Below are 22,669 nucleotides of genomic sequence, written 5' to 3'. Positions count from 1 at the left end.
TTCATTTATTTCTTCACTTCTGATGAAGTTTCAACAATAAACAACAAACTTTGTATTATGAGAAAGAACCAGACTCATTCTTCAGGAATCCGAAAATAAGCTCTATTTTATGAGTTATGCACGAATTCGGATTCTCCTATAAAACGAATTCATTAACTCAAACCAAGTTAAGACTGCTTTGTCCTTCATATTTATTCATGTCTAATCAAGTTTCAACGATAAACAACGTTGTACTTTGTAGAATGAGAAAGAACTTCTTCAGCAATAAGCATCTCTCGACATATGACGAAATACAGATTTTGCTATAAAATTAATTCCTTCTATCAGCCTGACTTAAAACTGTTTGTCCTCCTTATTTATCCACTTCAAATCAAGTTTCAACAATTAAAAAAAATTTGTAGTTTGAGAAAGAACAACTTAATCTTCAGCAATCAGTATAAAAAGAGGTGCAAATGCCAACCATACATACCTAAAAGGTGGAGCGGAAGTATTCAGCAGCAAGTAGGTGTGAATGTTCGACCATAATTTGTAAAAAGCGGGTAAGAAAAGGTTCGAATGCCCGACTATATATTAACAAAAGCGGGAGGAGAGGTCTTCGGATGAGAGTGGGTGAGAATTTCCAACCATAATCTATAAAATACGGTGAAAAAAAATATGTGAATGCCTCATAGAACACTAAAAGCGGAAGTGTTCGGCTGCAAGAAGGTGTGAATGTCCGACTATATTTGGTGAAAAGCAGGTGAAGCAAGGTCTGAATGCCCAACCTTACATCATCAAAAGCGAGATCAGAGGTGTTTGGCTGCAAGAAGGCCATAGTTTGCCAAAAGCGGGTAAGCTGCGAATGACCGACTAAATATCAACAAAAGTGGGGGCGGAGGTCTTCGGATGCAAGTGGGTGTGAATATCCCACCATACAAGTATGGTGGAGAGGAAGCTGTGAATGGCCGACCATAGTAAAAGGCGGGTGAGAGAAGGTGCGAATGTCAAACCATACATAATCAAAACAGGGAGCGGAGGTGTTCTGCTGTAAGAAGGTGTGAATGTCCAACCATAGTTGGTAAAAAGCGGGTAAGAAAAGGTTAAAATACCCGACTGTACACAATCAATAGCGGGAGCGGAGTTGTTCGGCTACTAAAAGGTGTGAAAGTCCGACCATGGTTTGTAAAAAGCGGGTAAGAAAAGGTGCGAATGCCAGACAATGTATGATCAAAAGAAGGAGTGGAGGTTTTCGGCTGCAAGAAGGTCTGAATGTCCAACCATAATTTGTAAAAACCGGGGAAGAAAAGGCTCGAAAGCCCGACTATACACCATCAAAAGTGGGAGCGGAGGTGTTCAGCTGCAAGAAGGTGTGAATGTCTACCCATAATTACTGAAAAATGGGTAAGAAAAGGTGCGAATGCCTAACCATACATCATCAAAAGAGGGAGCGGAGGTGTTCCGCTGTAAGACGGTGTGAATGTCCGACCATAGATGGTAAAAAGCGGGTAAGAAAAGGTTAAATTACCCGACTGTACACAATCAAAAGAGGGAGCGGAGTTGTTCAGCTAAGAGAAGGTGTGAAAGTCCGACCTTGGTTTGTAAAAAGCGGGTAAGAAAAGGTTCGTATGCCCGAATATACACCATCAAAAGCGGAAGCGGAGGTGTTCGGCTGCAAGATATTGTGAACGTCCGACCAAAGTTTGTAAAAAGCAGTTAAGAAAAGGTTCGAATATCTAACCAAACATAATCAAAAGCGGGAGCAGAGCTGTTCGACTGGAAGTAGGTGTGAATGTCAGATCATAATTTGCAAAAAGCTGATGAGAAAGGGTGAGAATGCCCGAATATACACCATCAAATGCGGTAGTGGAGTTGTTCGGCTGTGAGTAGGTGTGAATCTCCAACCATAATTGCTGAAAAATGTGTTAGAAAAGGTAAAAATGCCGGTCCATACATCATCAAAATCGGGAGAGGTGGTGTTCAGCTGCAAGAAGGTCTAAATGTCCATCAATAATTGCTAGAAAACATGAAAGAAAATTTTCGAAAATCAAACCACACATGATCATAAGTGGGAGAGGAGGTGTTCAGCTGCAAGAAGGTGTGAATGTCCACCCATAATACCTGAAAAATGGGTAAAAAAAAAGGTGCGAATGCCCAACCATACATCATCAAAAGCAGGAGTGCATGTGTTCGGCTACAAGAAGGTGTGAACGTCCAACCAAAGTTTGTAAAAAGCAGTTAAGAAAAGGTTCGAATATCCAACCAAACATAATCAAAAGCGGGAGCAGAGCTGTTCGACTGCAAGTAGGTGTGAATGTCAGATCATAATTTGCAAAAAGCTGATGAGAAAGGGTGAGAATGCCCGACTATACACCATCAAATGCGGGAGCGGAGTTGTTCGGCTGTGAGTAGGTGTGAATCTCCGACCATAATTGCTGAAAAATGTGTTAGAAAAGGTAAGAATGCCGGTCCATACATCATCAAAAGCGAGAGAGGTTGTGTTCGGCTGCAAGTAGGTGTGACTGTTCGACTAAAGTTTGTAAAAAGTGGGTAAGACAAGGTGCGAATGCCTGACAATGTATGATCAAAAGCGGGAGCGGAGGTGTTCAGCTGCAAGAAGGTCTACATGTCCATCAATAATTGCTAGAAAACATGAAAGAAACTTTTCGAAAATCAAACCGCACATGATCATAAGTGGGATAGGAGGTGTTCAGCTGCAAGGTGTGAATGTCCACCCATAATTCCTGAAAAATGGGCAAAAAAAAGGTGTGAATGCCCAACCATACATCATCAAAAGCAGGAGTGGAAGTGTTCGGCTACAAGAAGGTGTGAACGTCCAACCAAAATATGTAAAAAAGCAGTTAAGAAAAGGTTCGAATATCCAACCAAACATAATCAAAAGCGGGAGCAGAGCTTTTCGACTGCAAGTAGGTGTGAATGTCAGATCATAATTTGCAAAAAGCTGATGAGAAAGGGTGAGAATGCCCGACTATACATCATCAAATGCGGGAGCGGAGTTGTTCGGCTGTGAGTAGGTGTGAATCTCCGACCATAATTGCTGAAAAATGTGTTAGAAAAGGTAAAAATGCCGGTCCATACATCATCAAAAGCGAGAAAGGTTGTGTTCGGCTGCAAGTAGGTGTGAATGTCCAGCCATAATTACTCACAAACGGGTAAGAAAAGGTAGTATTGCCAGACCATATATGATCAAAACAGGGAGCGGAGGTGGTTCAGCTGCAAGAAGGTTTGAATGTCTCCGACTAAAGTTCAAATATATTAAAGAAAGCGGGAGGAGAGGTCTTCGGATGAGAGTGGTTGAAAATTTCCGACCATAATGTATAAAATGCGGTGAAAAAAAGGTGTGATAGAACACTAAAAGGTGGAGCGGAAGTGTTCGGCTGCAAGAAGGTGTGAATGTCCGACTATATTTGGTGAAAAGCAGGTGAAGCAAGGTCTGAATGCCCAACCTTACATCATCAAAAGCGAGATCAGAGGTGTTTGGCTGCAAGAAGGCAATAGTTTGCCAAAAGCGGGTAAGGTGCGAATGTCCGACTAAATATCAATAAAATTTGGGGCAGAGGTCTTCGGATGCAAGTGGGTGTGAATATCCAACCATACAAGTATGGTGGAGAGGAAGCTGTGAATAGCCGACCATAGTTTGGAAAAAGCGGGTAAGAAAAGGTTTGAATACCCGAACATACACCATCAAAAGAGGGAGCGGAGGTGTTCCGCTGTACGAAGGTGTGAATGTCCGACCATAGTTGGTAAAAAGCGGGTAAGAAAAGGTTAAAATACCCGACTGTACACAATCAATAGCGGGAGCGGATGTGTTCGGCTACAAGAAGGTTTGAATGTCTGACCATAGTTTGTAAAAAGCGGGTAAGAAAAGGTTCGAGTGCCCGAACATACACCATCAAAAGAGGGAGCGGAGGTGTTCCGCTGTAAGACGGTGTGAATGTCCAACCATAGTTGGTAAAAAGCGGGTAAGAAAAGGTTAAAATACCCGACTGTACACAATCAATAGCGGGAGCGGATGTGTTCGGCTACAAGAAGGTGTGAAAGTCCGACCATGGTTTGTAAAAAGCGGGTAAGAAAAGGTGCGAATGTCCGACAATGTATGATCAAAAGAGAGAGCGGAGGTTTTCGGATACAAGAAGGTTTGAATGTCCCACCATAGTTTGTAAAAAGCGGGTAAGAAAAGGTTCGAATGCCCGACTATACACAATCAATAGCGGGAGCGGATGTGTTCGGCTACAAGAAGATGTCCGATCATGGTTTGTAAAAACCGGGAAGAAAAGGCTCGAAAGCCCGACTATACACCATCAAAAAGAAGGTTTGAATGTCCATCAATAATTGCTTTGAAACAAGAAAGTAAATTTTCGAATATCAAACTGTACATGATCATAAGCGGGAGAGGAGGTGTTCCGCTGTAAGACAGTGTGAATGTCCGACCATAGTTGGTAAAAAGCGGGTAAGAAAATGTTAAAATACCCGACTGTACACAATCAATAGCGGGAGCGGAGTTGTTCGGCTACTAAAAGGTGTGAAAGTCCGACCCTGGTTTGTAAAAAGCGGGTAAGAAAAGGTTTGAATGCCCGAACATACACCATCAAAAGAGGGAGCGGAGGTGTTCCGCTGTAAGACGGTGTGAATGTCCGATCATAGTTGGTAAAAAGCGGGTAAGAAAAGGTTAAAATACCCGACTGTACACAATCAAAAGAGGGAGCGGAGTTGTTCAGCTAAGAGAAGGTGTGAAAGTCCGACCATGGTTTGTAAAAAGCGGGTAAGAAAAGGTTCGTATGCCCGAATATACACTATCAAAACCGGAAGTGTAGGTGTTCGGCTGCAAGAAGGTGTGAACGTTCGACCAAAGTTTGTAAAAAGCAGTTAAGAAAAGGTTTGAATATCCAACCGAACATAATCAAAAGCGGGAGCAGAGCTGTTCGACTGCAAGTAGGTGTGAATGTCAGATCATAATTGCTGAAAAATGTGATAGAAAAGACTAGAATGCCGGACAATACATCATCAAAAGCGGGAGAGATTGTTTTTCGGCTGCAAGTAGATGTGAATGTCCAGCCATAATTACTCACAAACGGGGGAAGAAAAGGTAGTATTTCCAGACCACACATGATCAAAACAGGGAATGGAGGTGGTTCAGCTGCAAGGTGTGAATGTCTGACTAAAGTTTGTAAAAACCGTGTAAGACAAGGGGCGAATGCCCGACAATGTATGATCAAAAGAGGGAGCGGAGGTTTTCGGCTGCAAGGTCTGAATGTCCAACCGTAATTTGTAAAAATCGGGGAAGAAAAGGCTCGAAAGCCCAATTATACACCATCAAAAGCGGGAGCAGAGGTGTTCAGGTGCAAGAAGGTCTGAATGTCCGACCAATAATTACTGAAAAATGGGTAAGAAAATGTGCGAATGCCAAATCATACATCAGCAAAAGCAGGAGCGGATGTGTTCGGCTACAAGAAGGTTTGAATGTCCAACCATAGTAAGTAATAGGTGGGTAAGAAAAGGCTCGAATGCCCGACTATACACCATCAAAAGCGGAAGCGGAGGTGTTCGGCTGCAAGACGGTGTGAACGTCCGACCAAAGTTTGTGAAAAGCATTAAGAAAATGTTCGAATATCCAACCAAACATAATCAAAAGCGGGAGCAGAGCTGTTCGACTGCAAGTAGGTGTGAATATCAGATCATAATTTGCAAAAAGCTGATGAGAAATGGTGAGAATGCCCGACTATACACTATCAAATGTGGGAGCGGAGGTGTTCGTCTGTGAGTAGGTGTGAATGTCCGACCATAATTGCTGAAAAATGTGTTAGAAAAGGTAAGAATGCCGGACCATATATCATCAAAAGCGGGAGAGGTTGTGTTCGGCTGCAAGAAGGTGTGAATGTCCAGCCATAATTACTCACAAACGGGTAAGAAAAGGTACTATTGCCAGACCATATATGATCAAAACAGGGAGCGGAGGTGGTTCAGCTGCAAGAAGGTTTGAATGTCCGACTAAAGTTTGTAAAAAGCGGGTAAGACAAGGTGTGAATGCCCGACAATGTATGATCAAAAGAGGAGCGGAGGTTTTCGGCTGCAAGAAGGTCTGAATGTCCACCCATAATTACTGAAAAATGGGTAAGAAAAGGTGCGAAAGCCCAACCGCACATGATCATAAGTGGATGAGAAGGTAGTAAGTAGTGCAAGTAGGTGTGAATCTTATCAAAAGCGGCAGCAGAGTTTCGGCTGGTATTTATCAATGTCTAGATAGATTTCAACAAAAAACAACGTTGTACTTTGCAGTAAAAGAAAGTGCAAATCAAAAGTTTTAGGAATCCGAGAATAAGCTTATTTTCATGAGTTCTGCACGATTTCGGATTTTATGTATAAAATGAATTTCTTCACGCAAACTAAGTTAACACTGCTTTGTCCTTCATATGTACCCATTTCTACATATATTTCAAGCATAAACTTCCTCATACTACCCTGAATGAGAAAGAGCCACACTTGTGATTAAGCCATACCTCCCTTTTGAGGAGTTCTGCATGATTTGGGATTTTATCTATAAAATTAATTCCTTCACTCAAACTATGTTAAAACGGCTTTTACCTTCATATTTATCAATGTCTCGATAGATTTAAACAAAAAACAACGTTGTACTTTGCAATAAAAGAAAGAGCAAATCAAAAGTTTTAGGAATCCGAGAATAAGCTTATTTTCATGAGTTCTGCACGATTTCGGATTTTATGTATAAAATGAATTCATTCACTCAAACCAAGTTAAAACTGCTTTTTCCTTCATATTTATCAATGTCTGGATCGACTTCAACAAAGAACAACATTGTATTTTGCAGTAGAAGAAAGAGCAAAACTGAAGGATCAGGAATTCGAGAATAAGCTTCTTTTCATACGTTCTGCATGATTTGGGATTTTATGTATAAAATGAATTCCTTCTCTCAAACTAAGTTAACACTGTTTTGTCCTTCATATGTACCCATTTCTACATATATTTCAAGCATAAACTTCCTCATACTACCCTGAATGAGAAAGAACCACACTTGTGATTAAGCCATACGCCCCTTTTGAGGAGTTCTGCATGATTTGGGATTTTATATATAAAATGAATTCATTCACTCAAACCAAGTTAAAACTGCTTTTTCCTTCATATTTATCAATGTCTAGATCGACTTCAACAAAGAACATCACTGTATTTTGCAGTAGAAGAAAGAGCAACACTGAAGGATCAGGAATCCGAGAATAAGCTTATTTTCTTATGGGCAAGTGGGAACTGCTTTGTCCTTCATATTTATCAATGTGTAGATGGATTTCAACTTCTTCTACTGCATCTTCTTCACACCTTCTTGTAGCCGAACACTTCCGCTCCCGCTATTGATTGTGTACAGTCGGGTATTTTAACCTTTTCTTACCCGCTTTTTACCAACTATGGTCGGACATTCACACCGTCTTACAGCGGAACACCTCCGCTCCCGCTTTTTATGGTGTATAGTCGGGCATTCGAACCTTTTCTTACCCGCTATTTACAAACTATGGTAGGACATTCAAACCTTCGTGTATCCGAAAACCTCCGCTCTCTCTTTTGATCATACATTTTTGGACATTCGCACCTTTTCCTACCCGCTTTTTACAAACCATGGTCGGACTGTCACACCTTCTTGTAGCCGAACACATCCGCTCCCGCTATTGATTCTGTACAGTCGGGTATTTTAACCTTTTCTTACCCGCTTTTTACCAAGTATGGTCGGACATTCACACCTTCGTACAGCGGAACACCTCCGCTCCCTCTTTTGATGGTGTATGTTCGGGCATTCGAACCTTTTCTTACCCGCATTTTACGAACTATGGTCGGACATTCAAACCTTCTTTTAGCCGAACACATCCACTCCTGCTTTTGATGATGTATGGTTGAGCATTCGCACCTTTTCTTACCCATTTTTTACAAACTATGGTCGGACATTCACACCTTCTTGCAGCTGAACACCTCCTCTCCCGCTTATGATGATGTGTGGTTTGATATTCGAAAATTTTCTTTCATGTTTTCTAGCAATTATTGATGGACATTCAGACCTTCTTGCAGCTGAACACCTCCGCTCCCGCTTTTGATGATGTATAGTCGGGCTTTCGAGCCTTTTCTTCCCCGGTTTTTACAAAATTATTGTTGGACATTCAGACCTTCTTGCAGCCGAAAACCTCCGCTCCCTCTTTTGATCATACATTGTCGGGCATTCGCACCTTCTCTTACCCGCTTTTTACAAACCAGGGTCGGACTTTCACACCTTTTAGTAGCCGAACAACTCCGCTCCCGCTATTGATTGTGTACAGTCGGGTATTTTCACCTTTTCTTACCCGCTTTTTACCAACTATGGTCAGACATTCATACCTTCTTACAGTGGAACACCTCCACTCCCTCTTTTGATGGTGTATGTTCGGGCATTCGAACCTTTTCTTACCCGCTTTTTACAAACTATGGTCGGACATTAAAACCTTCTTGTAGCCGAACACATCCACTCCTGCTTTTGATGATGTATGGTTGGGCATTCGTACCTTTTCTTACCCATTTTGCAGTAATTATGGGTGGACATTCACACCTTTTTGCATTTTAACACCTCCTCTCCCGCTTATGATCATGTGCGGTTTGATATTCGAAAATTCTCTTCCATGTTTTCTAGCAATTATTGATGGACATTCAGACCTTCTTGCAGCTGAACACCTCCGCTCCAGCTGTTGATGGTGTATAGTCGGGCTTTCGAGCCTTTTCTTCCCCGATTTTCACAAATTATGGATGGACATTCAGACCTTCTTTCAGCTGAAAACCTCCGCTCCCTCTTTTGATCATACATTGTCGGGCATTCGCACCTTTTCTTACCTGCTTTTTCAATTCATGGTCGGACTTTGACACCTTTTAGTAGCGGAACAACTCTGCTCCCGCTATTGATTGTGTACAATAGGGTATTTTAACCTTTTCTTACCCGCTTTTTGCCAATTACTATTGGACATTCACACCTTCTTACAGCGTAACACCTCCGCTCCCTCCTTTGATGGTGTATGTTCGGGCATTCGAACCTTTTCTTACCCGCTTTTTACAAACTATGGTCAGACATTCAAACCTTCTTGTAGCCGAACACATCCACTCCTGCTTTTGATGATGGGTATTCAAACCTACTTGTTGCCCGCTTTTCATTAATTATGGGTGGACATACACACCTTGTCGCAGCCAAACACCTCCGCTCCCTGTTAGGATCATGTATGGTTGGGCATTCGTACTTTTTTTTACCCATTTTGCAGTAATTATGGGTGGACATTCACACCTTCTTGCATTTGAACACCTCCTCTCCCGCTTATGATCATGTGCGGTTTGATATTCGAAAATTCTCTTCCATGTTTTCTAGCAATTATTGATGGACATTCAGACCTTCTTGCAGCTGAACACCTCCGCTCCAGCTGTTGATGGTGTATAGTCGGGCTTTCGAGCCTTTTCTTCCCAGATTTTTACAAAATATGGATGGACATTCAGACCTTGTTTCAGCCGAAAACCTCCGCTCCCTCTTTTGATCATACATTGTCGGGCATTCGCACCTTTTCTTACCCGCTTTTTACAAACCATGGTCGGACTTTCACACCTTTTAGTAGCAGAACAACTCTGCTCCCGCTATTGATTGTGTACAATCGGGTATTTTAACCTTTTCTTACCTGCTTTTTGCCAACTATGGTCGGACATTCACACCTTCTTACAGCGGAACACCTCCGCTCCCTCCTTTGATGGTGTATGTTCGGGCATTCGAACCTTTTCTTACCCGCTTTTTACAAACTATGGTCAGACATTCAAACCTTCTTGTAGCCGAACACATCCACTCCTGCTTTTGATGATGGGTATTCAAACCTACTTGTTGCCCGCTTTTCATTAATTATGGGTGGACATACACACCTTGTCACAGCCAAACACCTCCGCTCCCTGTTAGGATCATGTATGGTTGGGCATTCGTACTTTTTTTTACCCATTTTGCAGTAATTATGGGTGGACATTCACACCTTCTTGCATTTGAACACCTCCTCTCCCGCTTATGATCATGTGCGGTTTGATATTCGAAAATTCTCTTCCATGTTTTCTAGCAATTATTGATGGACATTCAGACCTTCTTGCAGCTGAACACCTCCGCTCCAGCTGTTGATGGTGTATAGTCGGGCTTTCGAGCCTTTTCTTCCCAGATTTTTACAAAATATGGATGGACATTCAGACCTTGTTTCAGCCGAAAACCTCCGCTCCCTCTTTTGATCATACATTGTCGGGCATTCGCACCTTTTCTTACCCGCTTTTTACAAACCATGGTCGGACTTTCACACCTTTTAGTAGCAGAACAACTCTGCTCCCGCTATTGATTGTGTACAATCGGGTATTTTAACCTTTTCTTACCTGCTTTTTGCCAACTATGGTCGGACATTCACACCTTCTTACAGCGGAACACCTCCGCTCCCTCCTTTGATGGTGTATGTTCGGGCATTCGAACCTTTTCTTACCCGCTTTTTACAAACTATGGTCAGACATTCACACCTTCTTGCAGCCGAACACTTCCGCTCTACCTTTTAGTGTTCTATGGGGTATTCACACCTTTTTTTTCACCGCATTTTATACATTATGGTTGTAAATTCTCACCCACTCTTATCCGAAGACCTCTCCTCCTGCTTTGGTTAATATATAGTCGAGCATTCGAACCTTTTCTTACCCGCTTTTTACAAATTATGGTCGAACATTCACACCTACTCTCAGCCGAACACCTCCGCTCCCGCTTTTGATGGTGTATAGTCGGGCTTTCGAGCCTTTTCTTCCCCGGTTTTTACAAATTATGGTTGGACATTCAGACCTTGCAGCCGAAAACCTCCGCTCCCTCTTTTGATCATACATTGTCAGGCATTCGCACCTACTTGCAGCCGAATACTTCCGCTCCACCTTTTAGTGATGTATGGTTGGCATTTGCACCTTTTCTTACCCTTTCTTACCCTACTGATTGCTTAAGATTAAGTTGTTTTTTCTCAAACTACAACATTTTTTTAATTGTTGAAACTTGATTTGAAGTGGATAAATAAGGACGACAAACAGTTTTGAGTCAGGCTGATAGAAGGAATTAATTTTATAGCAAAATCTGTATTTCGTCATATGTCGAGAGATGCTTATTGCTGAAGAAGTAAAAAGTACAACGTTGTTTATCGTTGAAACTTGATTAGACATGAATAAATATGAAGGACAAAGCAGTCTTTACTTGGTTAGAGTTAAGGTTTTATAGGAGAATCCGAATTCGTGCATAAATCGTAAAATAGAGCTTATTTTCGGATTCCTGAAGAATGAGTCTGGTTCTTTCTCATAATACAAAGTTTGTTGTTTATTGTTGAAACTTCATCAGAAGTGAAGAAATAAATGAATGCCTATCAACAAATGTGGGATCTAAACTCTAGTGCTTCCTCTAAAATAATTTCCTTTCTCAATTCAGAAATGTGTGTGTCTAAGTTACAACACCCGTGACACCAAAACGGCTTTCTTTTCTCTCTTTTCTCTACACTCTGCACTGTGAGAACACACACCAAATCAGAAAGGCTTTTTTCTCTCTTTTCTACATTATGGACTGTGGGGACACAAAACCGCACTCTCTTTTTTTTTTTGATTGTGTGCCAGGGCGTTGTCTCACGTATTAGATTATGCTTACGATACGAATGGGTTTATCAGTCACATCAGAATCCATACATACTGATCCTCCCGTAATAAAATGGTCGGATCTTATCAAACACACTTTGTTTCTTGTGACAATCAAGTCAGCGAAACAGCGTATACACGTCAAGACACTGAATCAAGTTTGCCACAAGAACTCATAAGTTTGGCAGTATTGCTCTGCCGTCAGCAATCATACACCCATTTTATTTTCGTGAGACATGTGCAGGCACCTGTTCATCTACTGTTCTATCACTATGAATTAGTTTATCTATTATCAATAAGGATACTTCTACAACTACTATCAAAGTATGTCCAGACTTCTTATGTTGTCAGTTGCTATATATGAATAAGTGGGTAGCTACTGACAAGCATTAAGCATGTCACACAGCCCAAACATATAACATTTCAGGACACACCACACAGTTAACAACCACCGTGAAGTGTCAAAGCCCAAACATGTAACATTCAACAGGACACTTACACAACACATTCAAATCAAACAGTCAGACAACATACAAGAACATATACCCCAGCCGGCATTGCTCCCTGCCTATTTTCCTACAGCTCACTATGTGTGCGCACACCTTTATTCACAAACTCTTCAACTTATACTCTTTTACCGAAGCTGCTACAGCTCGATTGGCCGAATACCGAATAATCCTAATTCGGTGAATTTGACATCTGCCTTACATGTAACAGATTAGCGGTTTAGCAGTTTTAATTTAGTTTGAGTGAAGGAATTCATTTTATAGCAAAATCCGAAATCGTGAAGAACTCATGAAAGTAAGCTTATTCTCGGATTCCTGAAACTTTAGATTTGCTATTTCTTTTACTGCAAAGTACAACGTTGGTTTTTTTGTTTAAATCTTTCAAGACATGGTAAATATGAAGGACAAAGCAGTTTTAACATAGTTTGAGTGAAGGAATTCATTTTATTGATAAAATCCCAAGAGTCTGCTGAGAAAAGAGAGTGAATGCGAAGTAGACTTTAACACGGCTCTGGGAGCGAGCCGAGTGCGGGCTAACCGGGAGAATTGCTTGAAAGAAACGCGACACCGAATGAGCGGTCAGAACAAAGCCTCAATACGGTTTTCTCGTGGTGTTTTTGTTGCTGCCTTGTCTTTTGCACAGAGTAAAAGACAAGGCAGCCATCGAATAGGGCCCGATTGTTCCTACTTGGTCAGCCGAGGAGCAAGGGGGGGGGGGAGCAAGCGTCTCAACCAAGCAAAGCTCACCATGGGGAAGGTGGCTATGCCAACTAGCCTGATGCCCTGCTCCCGCAGTGACGGATAATCGTACTCTGGTTTCTCTTCATAACGTACAAGTCTTTCACCTTTTACTAAAGACTTCTGTGGAGAGCAGCACTAATGAGTTGTTTCTATTTTTGGCAGGCTTTACCTTTGCGGGTGAAGCCCTTTCTGTCTGTGCAAAAGAAATCTTGTTACTGTGCAGAGTGACTTCTCTGAGTAGAGTCGCCTTACTTGTTGCGACTGTGCCGATGTTCGAAGCTGGAGTGCAAAGTTGTTGCTTGAATGGTGCTTGCTGGAGCGTGCGGGAGTGCAAAGTTATACCATTTAAAAGGGCTGAAGAGTGCTCAGTGCAGCGGGTGGGCGGAGGTGCAAAGTGACACTCTGGCCACCTATGGCCATAAAAAGAACAGGGGTGTTAGCGGACAAGTGCGCATTGTGCCAGGAAGGGCCCTCGGAAGTGAACCAGTGGACAGTTGTCGCTTCTCGGCCTTTTGGCTAAGATCAAGTGTAGTATCTGTTCTTATCAGTTTAATATCTGATATGTCCTCTATACGAGGACTACATATTAAATGGATTTTTAGCAATAGGAGTTGAAAAAGTAGCTTGCTCCGTTCACTCCAAGCATTGACCCCGTACTGCAGTGCCGCTGGGAACGGTGCGCTCTTCTCTACTCTTGTGAAAAAGCAAACAGCGGTGCAGGATGCAAGTTTCAGGGAGCCCAAGATGAAACTTTCTTTTAGTCTGCTGAGAAAAGAGAGTGAATGCGAAGTAGACTTTAACCCGGCTATGGGAGCGAGCCGAGTGTCGGCTAACCGGGAGAATTGCTTGAAAGAAACGCCATACCAAATGAGCGGTCAGAACAAAGCCTCAATACGGTGTTCCCGTTGTGTTTTTGTTGCTGCCGCTGTTTGCTTTTTCACAAGAGCGCACCTGTTGAGGGGGGGCCTGGGGGGGCCTGGGTGATGGTGGGTCTCAGGCCCGGGCTGCTGCGACTGGTGTGACCGGGTGGTTTGTTTGTTTGTTTTTTGTTGTTGTTTGTTTGTTTTTTGTAGAGGTCCTCCGGAGTGGGGTTGGGTTGAGTGGGGTGGGGCGGGATGGGTACCTTCTGGGGGTACAGTAGCTCCCAGAATATGGTCGCTGCAGGCCCCGAGCCTGGTGGACATCAGGCCCTCCTGTCCTGTGTTGGCTCCCTGGTAGCGGGGATGCCTATTGCAGCCAGTCCCTGGCTGCCCCCAGTGTATATCCCCATACCCCTCTCCCTTCTGGCTCCTGTACACAGCACACACTCACACATGAAGGGTTTTGGGGGCGTGTGTGTTCGGTGGGGTGTAGTGGACTCTGCAGTAGTTGCACTCTGCAGTTCCCACCCCTGTTTTAATTACACCTTAGACATTACTACTTATCAAACACACTCACACACACACATTAGGTCTTGGGGGGTGGTTACACTGAGTGGCATCTGGTGGGCGGGGCTCTTTGGGTATGTAGGCTGCCCAGAGGGCCACGCTCCCAGTTCTACAAGTTTGGCTGCCCCTCAATTTTAATTGCTCACTATTAGAAAATATTGAAGAGCCAGAAGGGTGAGGGGAGGGGTCTTCTTCGCACACCCCTGCTTCCTGGTTGCTGCTCGGGGCGGGAGGGGCCAGGAGGATTAATTAATTGTTCTGCTGGTTTGGGGTCTGTGGTGGCTGGGGGGCTGCTGGCCCCCTGGTGTGCCCGCTGCACTACACCCCAGCGGAGTCGAGGGAGGGAGGACGTGTGGATGTATGGGACATGAAACTGTGTGTGGTAATGATTGGGCCTGGATCTTGGACTTGCTGTGGCCTGGCCTGCCTGTGCTTCTCCCGATGGGGGGGGCGGCGTGGCCTCTCTCCGCTGCTCGCGACTTCACCCACCTGTGGGCACGTCTTGACTCCCAGGGCACTTGGCCAGGGGTGCTGGGGCAGGCGCTGACCCACTGTGTGGCTGTCTGGGGCGCTTGGCCCTCCTGGGTATTGGGTGGGGCCTCTGTCGGGGGGTTTGGGGGCGCTCGGGCTCCTGGGGCCCGGATCCAGTGCACGGCCCATGTCTGGGCGGCTGGGGCCTGGCGACGTCGGTGGGCTGTTGCCCCTGGCTCCCGGAGGGCCTCTGCCCTATGCTTATGGGGGCTCTTTCCGGGGGCTTCCTCTGCAGTCTTCTGGGTGGATGCGTGGTTGCCCCTGCGGTGGGCTTCCTGGGTTCTGTGCTCTGTGGGGGCTGCTGGTTGCCTGGGTCTTGTGGCCCTCTCTGCCTGCTTCTGATTGCTTGGGGGGGCTGTGGATTGTGGCCCTGTACGCTTATACACTCATAACTAAGCACGGTTATCATGTAGGTCCTGTGCCATGGGTGTTGCATGTTCTCACACACACACAACCACATTCATTAGTCCAGTAGCATGGTCGCTAAGCAGTTGATGTATTATCATGTCGTCTCAGGTCATCTATATCCACAGCTGTGTTGTATGCGATGTATGTTCTGTTTTTCTCTTCTTTCCTCTTCTTCTTTCCTTGTCCCCCGGTCCGGTTCAGTTCTATTACATGTCATATATTGTAAACAGAAATAAATAAATGGGCATCAAGGGGAGCTTTACATTTATAAAACTTCCCTTGGCAAAGCAAATCTGTTTGGCATCAAAGGTATTCAGACTACAATTCTGCTGCCATAATGCTGAACACGATAAGGGGAAAAAAAAAAAAAGTAAAGAAGACAGTTCTGCCGAAAGCCAGGGCCTAGACCTGTTCTAAGTTCTGTACTTTTTAAAAGGGAGCCAACACAGGACAGGAGGGCCTGATGTCCACCAGGCTCGGGGCCTGCAGCGACCATATTCTGGGAGCTACTGTACCCCCAGAAGGTACCCATCCCGCCCCACCCCACTCAACCCAACCCCACTCCGGAGGACCTCTACAAAAAACAAACAAACAACAACAAAAAACAAACAAACAAACCACCCGGTCACACCAGTCGCAGCAGCCCGGGCCTGAGACCCACCATCACCCAGGCCCCCCCAGGCCCCCCCTCAACAGGTGCGCTCTTGTGAAAAAGCAAACAGCGGCAGCAACAAAAACACAACGGGAACACCGTATTGAGGCTTTGTTCTGACCGCTCATTTGGTATGGCGTTTCTTTCAAGCAATTCTCCCGGTTAGCCCGCACTCGGCTCGCTCCCAGAGCCATGTTAAAGTCTACTTCGCATTCACTCTCTTTTCTCAGCAGACTAAAAGAAAGTTTCATCTTGGGCTCCCTGAAACTTGCATCCTGCACCGCTGTTTGCTTTTTCACAAGAGTAGAGAAGAGCGCACCGTTCCCAGCGGCACTGCAGTACGGGGTCAATGCTTGGAGTGAACGGAGCAAGCTACTTTTTCAACTCCTATTGCTAAAAATCCATTTAATATGTAGTCCTCGTATAGAGGACATACCAGATATTAAACTGATAAGAACAGATACTACACTTGATCTTAGCCAAAAGGCCGAGAAGCGACAACTGTCCACTGGTTCACGTCCGAGGGCCCTTCCTGGCACAATGCGCACTTGTCCGCTAACACCCCTGTTCTTTTTATGGCCATAGGTGGCCAGAGTGTCACTTTGCACCTCCGCCCACCTGCTGCACTGAGCACTCTTCAGCCCTTTTAAATGGTATAACTTTGCACTCCCGCACGCTCCAGCAAGCACCATTCAAGCAACAACTTTGCACTCCAGCTTCGAACATCGGCACAGTCGCAACAAGTAAGGCGACTCTACTCAGAGAAGTCACTCTGCACAGTAACAAGATTTCTTTTGCACAGACAGAAAGGGCTTCACCCGCAAAGGTAAAGCCTGCCAAAAATAGAAACAACTCATTAGTGCTGCTCTCCACAGAAGTCTTTAGTAAAAGGTGAAAGACTTGTACGTTATGAAGAGAAACCAGAGTACGATTATCCGTCACTGCGGGAGCAGGGCATCAGGCTAGTTGGCATAGCCACCTTCCCCATGGTGAGCTTTGCTTGGTTGAGACGCTTGCTCCCCCCCCCCCCTTGCTCCTCGGCTGACCAAGTAGGAACAATCGGGCCCTATTCGATGGCTGCCTTGTCTTTTACTCTGTGCAAAAGACAAGGCAGCAACAAAAACACCACGAGAAAACCGTATTGAGGCTTTGTTCTGACCGCTCATTCGGTGTCGCGTTTCTTTCAAGCAATTCTCCCGGTTAGCCCGCACTCGGCTCGCTCCCAGAGCCGTGTTAAAGTCTACTTCGCATTCACTCTCTTTTCTCAGCAGACTCTTGGGATTTTATCAATAAAATGAATTCCTTCACTCAAACTATGTTAAAACTGCTTTGTCCTTCATATTTACCATGTCTTGAAAGATTTAAACAAAAAAACCAACGTTGTACTTTGCAGTAAAAGAAATAGCAAATCTAAAGTTTCAGGAATCCGAGAATAAGCTTACTTTCATGAGTTCTTCACGATTTCGGATTTTGCTATAAAATGAATTCCTTCACTCAAACTAAATTAAAACTGCTAAACCGCTAATCTGTTACATGTAAGGCAGATGTCAAATTCACCGAATTAGGATTATTCGGTATTCGGCCAATCGAGCTGTAGCAGCTTCGGTAAAAGAGTATAAGTTGAAGAGTTTGTGAATAAAGGTGTGCGCACACATAGTGAGCTGTAGGAAAATAGGCAGGGAGCAATGCCGGCTGGGGTATATGTTCTTGTATGTTGTCTGACTGTTTGATTTGAATGTGTTGTGTAAGTGTCCTGTTGAATGTTACATGTTTGGGCTTTGACACGCTTCACTGTGGTTGTTAACTGTGTGGTGTGTCCTGAAATGTTATATGTTTGGGCTGTGTGACATGCTTAATGCTTCTCAGTAGCTACCCACTTATTCATATATAGCAACTGACAACGTAAGAAGTCCGGACATACTTTGATAGAGTAGTTGTAGAAGTATCCTTATTGATAATAGATAAACTAATTCATAGTGATAGAACAGTAGATGAACAGGTGCCTGCACATGTCTCACGAAAATAAAATGGATGTATGATTGCTGACGGCAGAGCAATACTGCCAAACTTATGAGTTCTTGTGGCAAACTTGATTCAGTGTCTTGACGTGTATACGCTGTTTCGCTGACTTGATTGTCACAAGAAACAAAGTGTGTTTGATAAGATCCGACCATTTTATTACGGGAGGATCAGTATGTATGGATTCTGATGTGACTGATAAAACCCATTCGTATCTTAAGCACAATCTAATACGTGAGACAACGCCCTGGCACACGATAAAAAAAAAAAAGAGAGAGCGGTTTTGTGTCCCCACAGTCCATAATGTAGAAAAGAGAGAAAAAAGCCTTTCTGATTTGGTGTGTGTGCTCACAGTGCAGAGTGTAGAGAAAAGAAAGCCGTTTTGGTGTCACGGGTGTTGTGACTTACACACACACATTTCTAAATTGAGAAAGGAAATTATTTTAGAGGAAGCACTAGAGTTTAGATCCAACATTTGTTGATAGGCATTCATTTATTTCTTCACTTCTGATAAAAATGATAAGACTGACCTAAAGAATTGGAGGCCCATCACACTTTTAAACTTTGACTGTAAACTTTTTAGCAAAGTTTTAACGACACGGATGTCCTCTGTTTTAGAGGAGGTAATTCACCCAGACCAGGCTTGTGCCATCTCAGAGAGACAACTCACCGACAGCCTCGTACTGATTCGAGACATCATTGATTACGCTAGAGACAGAAACACCCGGCTTGTCATCTTAAATTTAGACTTTGAAAAAGCTTTTGATCGGGTCTCGCATCAATATCTCTTTCAGGTGTTGCAGCAATCGAATAGGGCCCGATTGTTCCTACTTGGTGAGATTTGCTTGGTTGAGACGCTTGCTCCCCCCCCTTGCTCCTCGGCTGACCAAGTAGGAACAATCGGGCCCTATTCGATGGCTGCCTTGTCTTTTACTCTGTGCAAAAGACAAGGCAGCCACAAACACCACGGGAACACCGTATTGAGGCTTTGTTCTGACCACTCATTCGGTGTCGCGTTTCTTTCAAGCAATTTTCCCGGTTAGCCCACACTCGGCTCGCTTCCAGAGCTGTGTTAAAGTCTACTTCGCATTCACTCTCTTTTCTCAGCAGATTAAAAGAAAGTTTCATCTTGGGCTCCCTGAAACTTCCATCCTGCACCGCTGTTTGCTTTTTCACAAGAGCAGAGAAGAGCGCACCGTTCCCAGCGGCACTGCAGTACTGGGTCGATGCTTGGAGTGAACGGAGCAAGCTTCTTTTTCAACTCCTATTCTTAAAAATCCATTTAATATGTAGTCCTCGTATAGAGGACACATTAAACTGATAAGAACAGATACTACACTTGATCTTAGCCAAAAGGCCAAGAAGCGATAACTGTCCACTGTTTCAGGTCCGAGGGCCCTTGCTGGCACAATGCGCACTTGTAGCAGTGTTCTTTTTATGGCCATAGGTGGCCAGAGTGTCACGTTGCACCTCCGCCCACCCGCTGCACTGAGCACTCTTCAGCCCTTTTAAATGGTATAACTTTGCACTCCCGCATGCTCCAGCAAGCACCATTCAAGCAACAACTTTGCACTCCAGCTTCGAACATCGGCACAATCGCAACAAGTAAGGGGACTCTACTCAGAGAAGTCACTCTGCACAGTAACAAGATTTCTTTTGCACAGACAGAAAGGGCTTCACCCGCAAAGGTAAAGCCTGCCAAAAATAGAAACAACTCATTAGTGCTGCTCTCCACGAAAGTCTTTAGTAAAAGGCGAAAGACTTGTATGTTATGAAGAGAAACCAGAGTACGATTATCCGTCACTGCGGGAGCAGGGCATCAGGCTAGTTGGCATAGCCACCTTCCCCATGGTGAGCGTTGCTTGGTTGAAACGCTTGCCCCTGTGCAATCGACAAGGCAGCAACAAAAACACCACGGGAACACCGTATTGAGGCTTTGTTCTGACCGCTCATTCGGTGTCGCGTTTCTTTCAAGCAATTCTCCCGGTTAGCCCACACTCGGCTCGCTCCCAGAGCCGTGTTAAAGTCTACTTCGCATTCTTTTCTCAGCAGACTCTTGGGATTTTATCTATAAAATGAATTCCTTCACTCAAACTATGTTAAAACTGCTTTGTCCTTCATATTTACCATGTCTAGAAAGATTTAAACAAAAAAAAAACAACGTTGTACTTTGCAGTAAAAGAAAGAGCAAATCTAAAGTTTCAGGAATCCGAGAATAAGCTTACTTTCATGAGTTCTTCACGATTTCGGATTTTGCTATAAAATGAATTCCTTCACTCAAACTAAATTAAAACTGCTAAACCGCTAATCTGTTACATGTAAGGCAGATGTCAAATTCACCGAAATAGGATCTAAGGGTATTCGGCCAATCGAGCTGTAGCAGCTTGGGTAAAAGAGTATAAGTTGAACTTTTGTGAATAAAGATGTGCGCACACATAGTGAGCTGTAGGAAAATAGGCAGGGAGCAATGCCGGCTGGGGTATATGTTCTTGTATGTTGTCTGACTGTTTGATTTGAATGTGTTGTTTAAGTGTCCTGTTGAATGTTACATGTTTGGGCTTTGACACTTCACGGTGGTTGTTAACTGTGTGGTGTGTCCTGAAATGTTATATGTTTGGGCTGTGTGACATGCTTAATGCTTGTCAGTAGCTACCCACTTATTCATATATAGCAACTGACAACATAAGAAGTCTGGACATACTTTGATAGTAGTTGTAGAAGTATCCTTATTGATAATAGATAAACTAATTCATAGTGATAGAACAGTAGATGAACAGGTGCCTGCACATGTCTCACGAAAATAAAATGGGTGTATGATTGCTGACGGCAGAGCAATACTGCCAAACTTATGAGTTCTTGTGGCAAACTTGATTCAGTGTCTTGACGTGTATACGCTGTTTCGCTGACTTGATTGTCACAAGAAACAAAGTGTGTTTGATAAGATCCGACCATTTTATTACGGGAGGATCAGTATGTATGGATTCTGATGTGACTGATAAAACCCATTCGTATCGTAAGCATAATCTAATACGTGAGACAACGCCCTGGCACACAATCAAAAAAAAAAAAGAGAGAGCGGTTTTGTGTCCCCACAGTCCATAATGTAGAAAAGAGAGAAAAAAGCCTTTCTGATTTGGTGTGTGTGCTCACAGTGCAGAGTGTAGAGAAAAGAGAGAAAAGAAAGCCGTTTTTGTGTCACGGGTGTTGTGACTTACACACACACATTTCTGAATTGAGAAAGGAAATTATTTTAGAGGAAGCACTAGAGTTTAGATCCCACATTTGTTGATAGGCATTCATTTATTTCTTCACTTCTGATGAAGTTTCAACAATAAACAACAAACTTTGTATTATGAGAAAGAACCAGACTCATTCTTCAGGAATCCGAAAATAAGCTCTATTTTACGAGTTATGCACGAATTCGGATTCTCCTATAAAACGAATTCCTTAACTCTAACCAAGTTAAGACTGCTTTGTCCTTCATATTTATTCATGTCTAATCAAGTTTCAACGATAAACAAAGTTGTACTTTGTACTTCTTCAGCAATAAGCATCTCTCGACATATGACGAAATACAGATTTTGCTATAAAATTAATTCCTTCTATCAGCCTGACTTAAAACTGTTTGTCCTCCTTATTTATCCACTTCAAATCAAGTTTCAACAATTAAAAAAATGTTGTAGTTTGCGAAAAAACAACTTAATCTTAAGTAATCAGTAGGGTAAGAAAGGGTAAGAAAAGGTGCAAATGCCAACCATACATCACTAAAAGGTGGAGCGGAAGTATTCGGCTGCAAGTAGGTGCGAATGCCTGACAATGTATGATCAAAAGAGGGAGCGGAGGTTTTCGGCTGCAAGGTCTGAATGTCCAACCATAATTTGTAAAAACCGGGGAAGAAAAGGCTCGAAAGCCCGACTATACACCATCAAAAGCGGGAGCGGAGGTGTTCGGCTGCAAGTAGGTGTGAATGTTCGAACATAATTAGTAAAAAGCGGGTAAGAAAAGGTTTGAATGCCCGACTATATATTAACCAAAGCAGGAGGAGAGGTCTTCGGATAAGAGTGGGTGAGAATTTACAACCATAATCTATAAAATGCGGTGAAAAAAAAGGTGTGAATACCCCATAGAACACTAAAAGGTAGAGCGGAAGTGTTCGGCTGCAAGAAGGTGTGAATGTCTGACCATAGTTTGTAAAAAGCGGTTAAGAAAAGGTTCGAATGCCCGAACATACACCATCAAAGGAGGGAGCGGAGGTGTTCCGCTGTAAGAAGGTGTGAATGTCCGACCATAGTTGGCAAAAAGCAGGTAAGAAAAGGTTAAAATACCCGATTGTACACAATCAATAGCGGGAGCAGAGTTGTTCCGCTACTAAAAGGTGTGAAAGTCCGACCATGGTTTGTAAAAAGCGGGTAAGAAAAGGTGCGAATGCCCGACAATGTATGATCAAAAGAGGGAGCGGAGGTTTTCGGCTGAAACAAGGTCTGAATGTCCATCCATATTTTGTAAAAATCTGGGAAGAAAAGGCTCAAAAGCCCGACTATACACCATCAACAGCTGGAGCGGAGGTGTTCAGCAGCAAGAAGGTCTGAATGTCCATCAATAATTGCTAGAAAACATGGAAGAGAATTTTCGAAAATCAAACCGCACATGATCATAAGCGGGAGAGGAGGTGTTCAAATGCAAGAAGGTGTGAATGTCCACCCATAATTACTGCA

At 43.6% G+C, this 22,669-nt stretch overlaps 6 non-coding genes across 6 annotated transcripts; 2 read left to right on the top strand and 4 right to left on the bottom strand.

Annotated features, from left to right (window-relative positions):
- The first annotated feature begins 12,983 nt into the window (after positions 1-12,983).
- LOC140317409 (U5 spliceosomal RNA) lies at positions 12,984-13,097 on the top strand. Its single transcript, XR_011917726.1, has one exon. It is a non-coding gene; the product is annotated as a U5 spliceosomal RNA (small nuclear RNA).
- A 316-nt stretch (positions 13,098-13,413) lies between these two features.
- On the top strand, positions 13,414-13,604 carry LOC140317472 (U2 spliceosomal RNA). The gene has a single exon (XR_011917770.1). It is a non-coding gene; the product is annotated as a U2 spliceosomal RNA (small nuclear RNA).
- A 2,639-nt stretch (positions 13,605-16,243) lies between these two features.
- On the bottom strand, positions 16,244-16,434 carry LOC140317011 (U2 spliceosomal RNA). The gene has a single exon (XR_011917365.1). It is a non-coding gene; the product is annotated as a U2 spliceosomal RNA (small nuclear RNA).
- Positions 16,435-16,750: 316 nt separating this feature from the next.
- Positions 16,751-16,864, bottom strand: LOC140317407 (U5 spliceosomal RNA). The gene has a single exon (XR_011917724.1). It is a non-coding gene; the product is annotated as a U5 spliceosomal RNA (small nuclear RNA).
- A 2,275-nt stretch (positions 16,865-19,139) lies between these two features.
- LOC140317106 (U2 spliceosomal RNA) lies at positions 19,140-19,323 on the bottom strand. The gene has a single exon (XR_011917452.1). It is a non-coding gene; the product is annotated as a U2 spliceosomal RNA (small nuclear RNA).
- A 308-nt stretch (positions 19,324-19,631) lies between these two features.
- On the bottom strand, positions 19,632-19,745 carry LOC140317355 (U5 spliceosomal RNA). Its single transcript, XR_011917677.1, has one exon. It is a non-coding gene; the product is annotated as a U5 spliceosomal RNA (small nuclear RNA).
- Positions 19,746-22,669: the final 2,924 nt, after the last annotated feature.

The sequence above is a fragment of the Leuresthes tenuis genome, unplaced genomic scaffold (genome assembly GCF_036924035.1).
Source record: "Leuresthes tenuis unplaced genomic scaffold, fLeuTen1.0.hap1 SCAF_10, whole genome shotgun sequence".
NCBI classification, from domain to species: Eukaryota; Metazoa; Chordata; class Actinopteri; order Atheriniformes; family Atherinopsidae; genus Leuresthes; species Leuresthes tenuis.
Note: the sequence above shows the minus strand (reverse complement) of the source record. Positions and strands in the feature narration are given on the sequence as shown.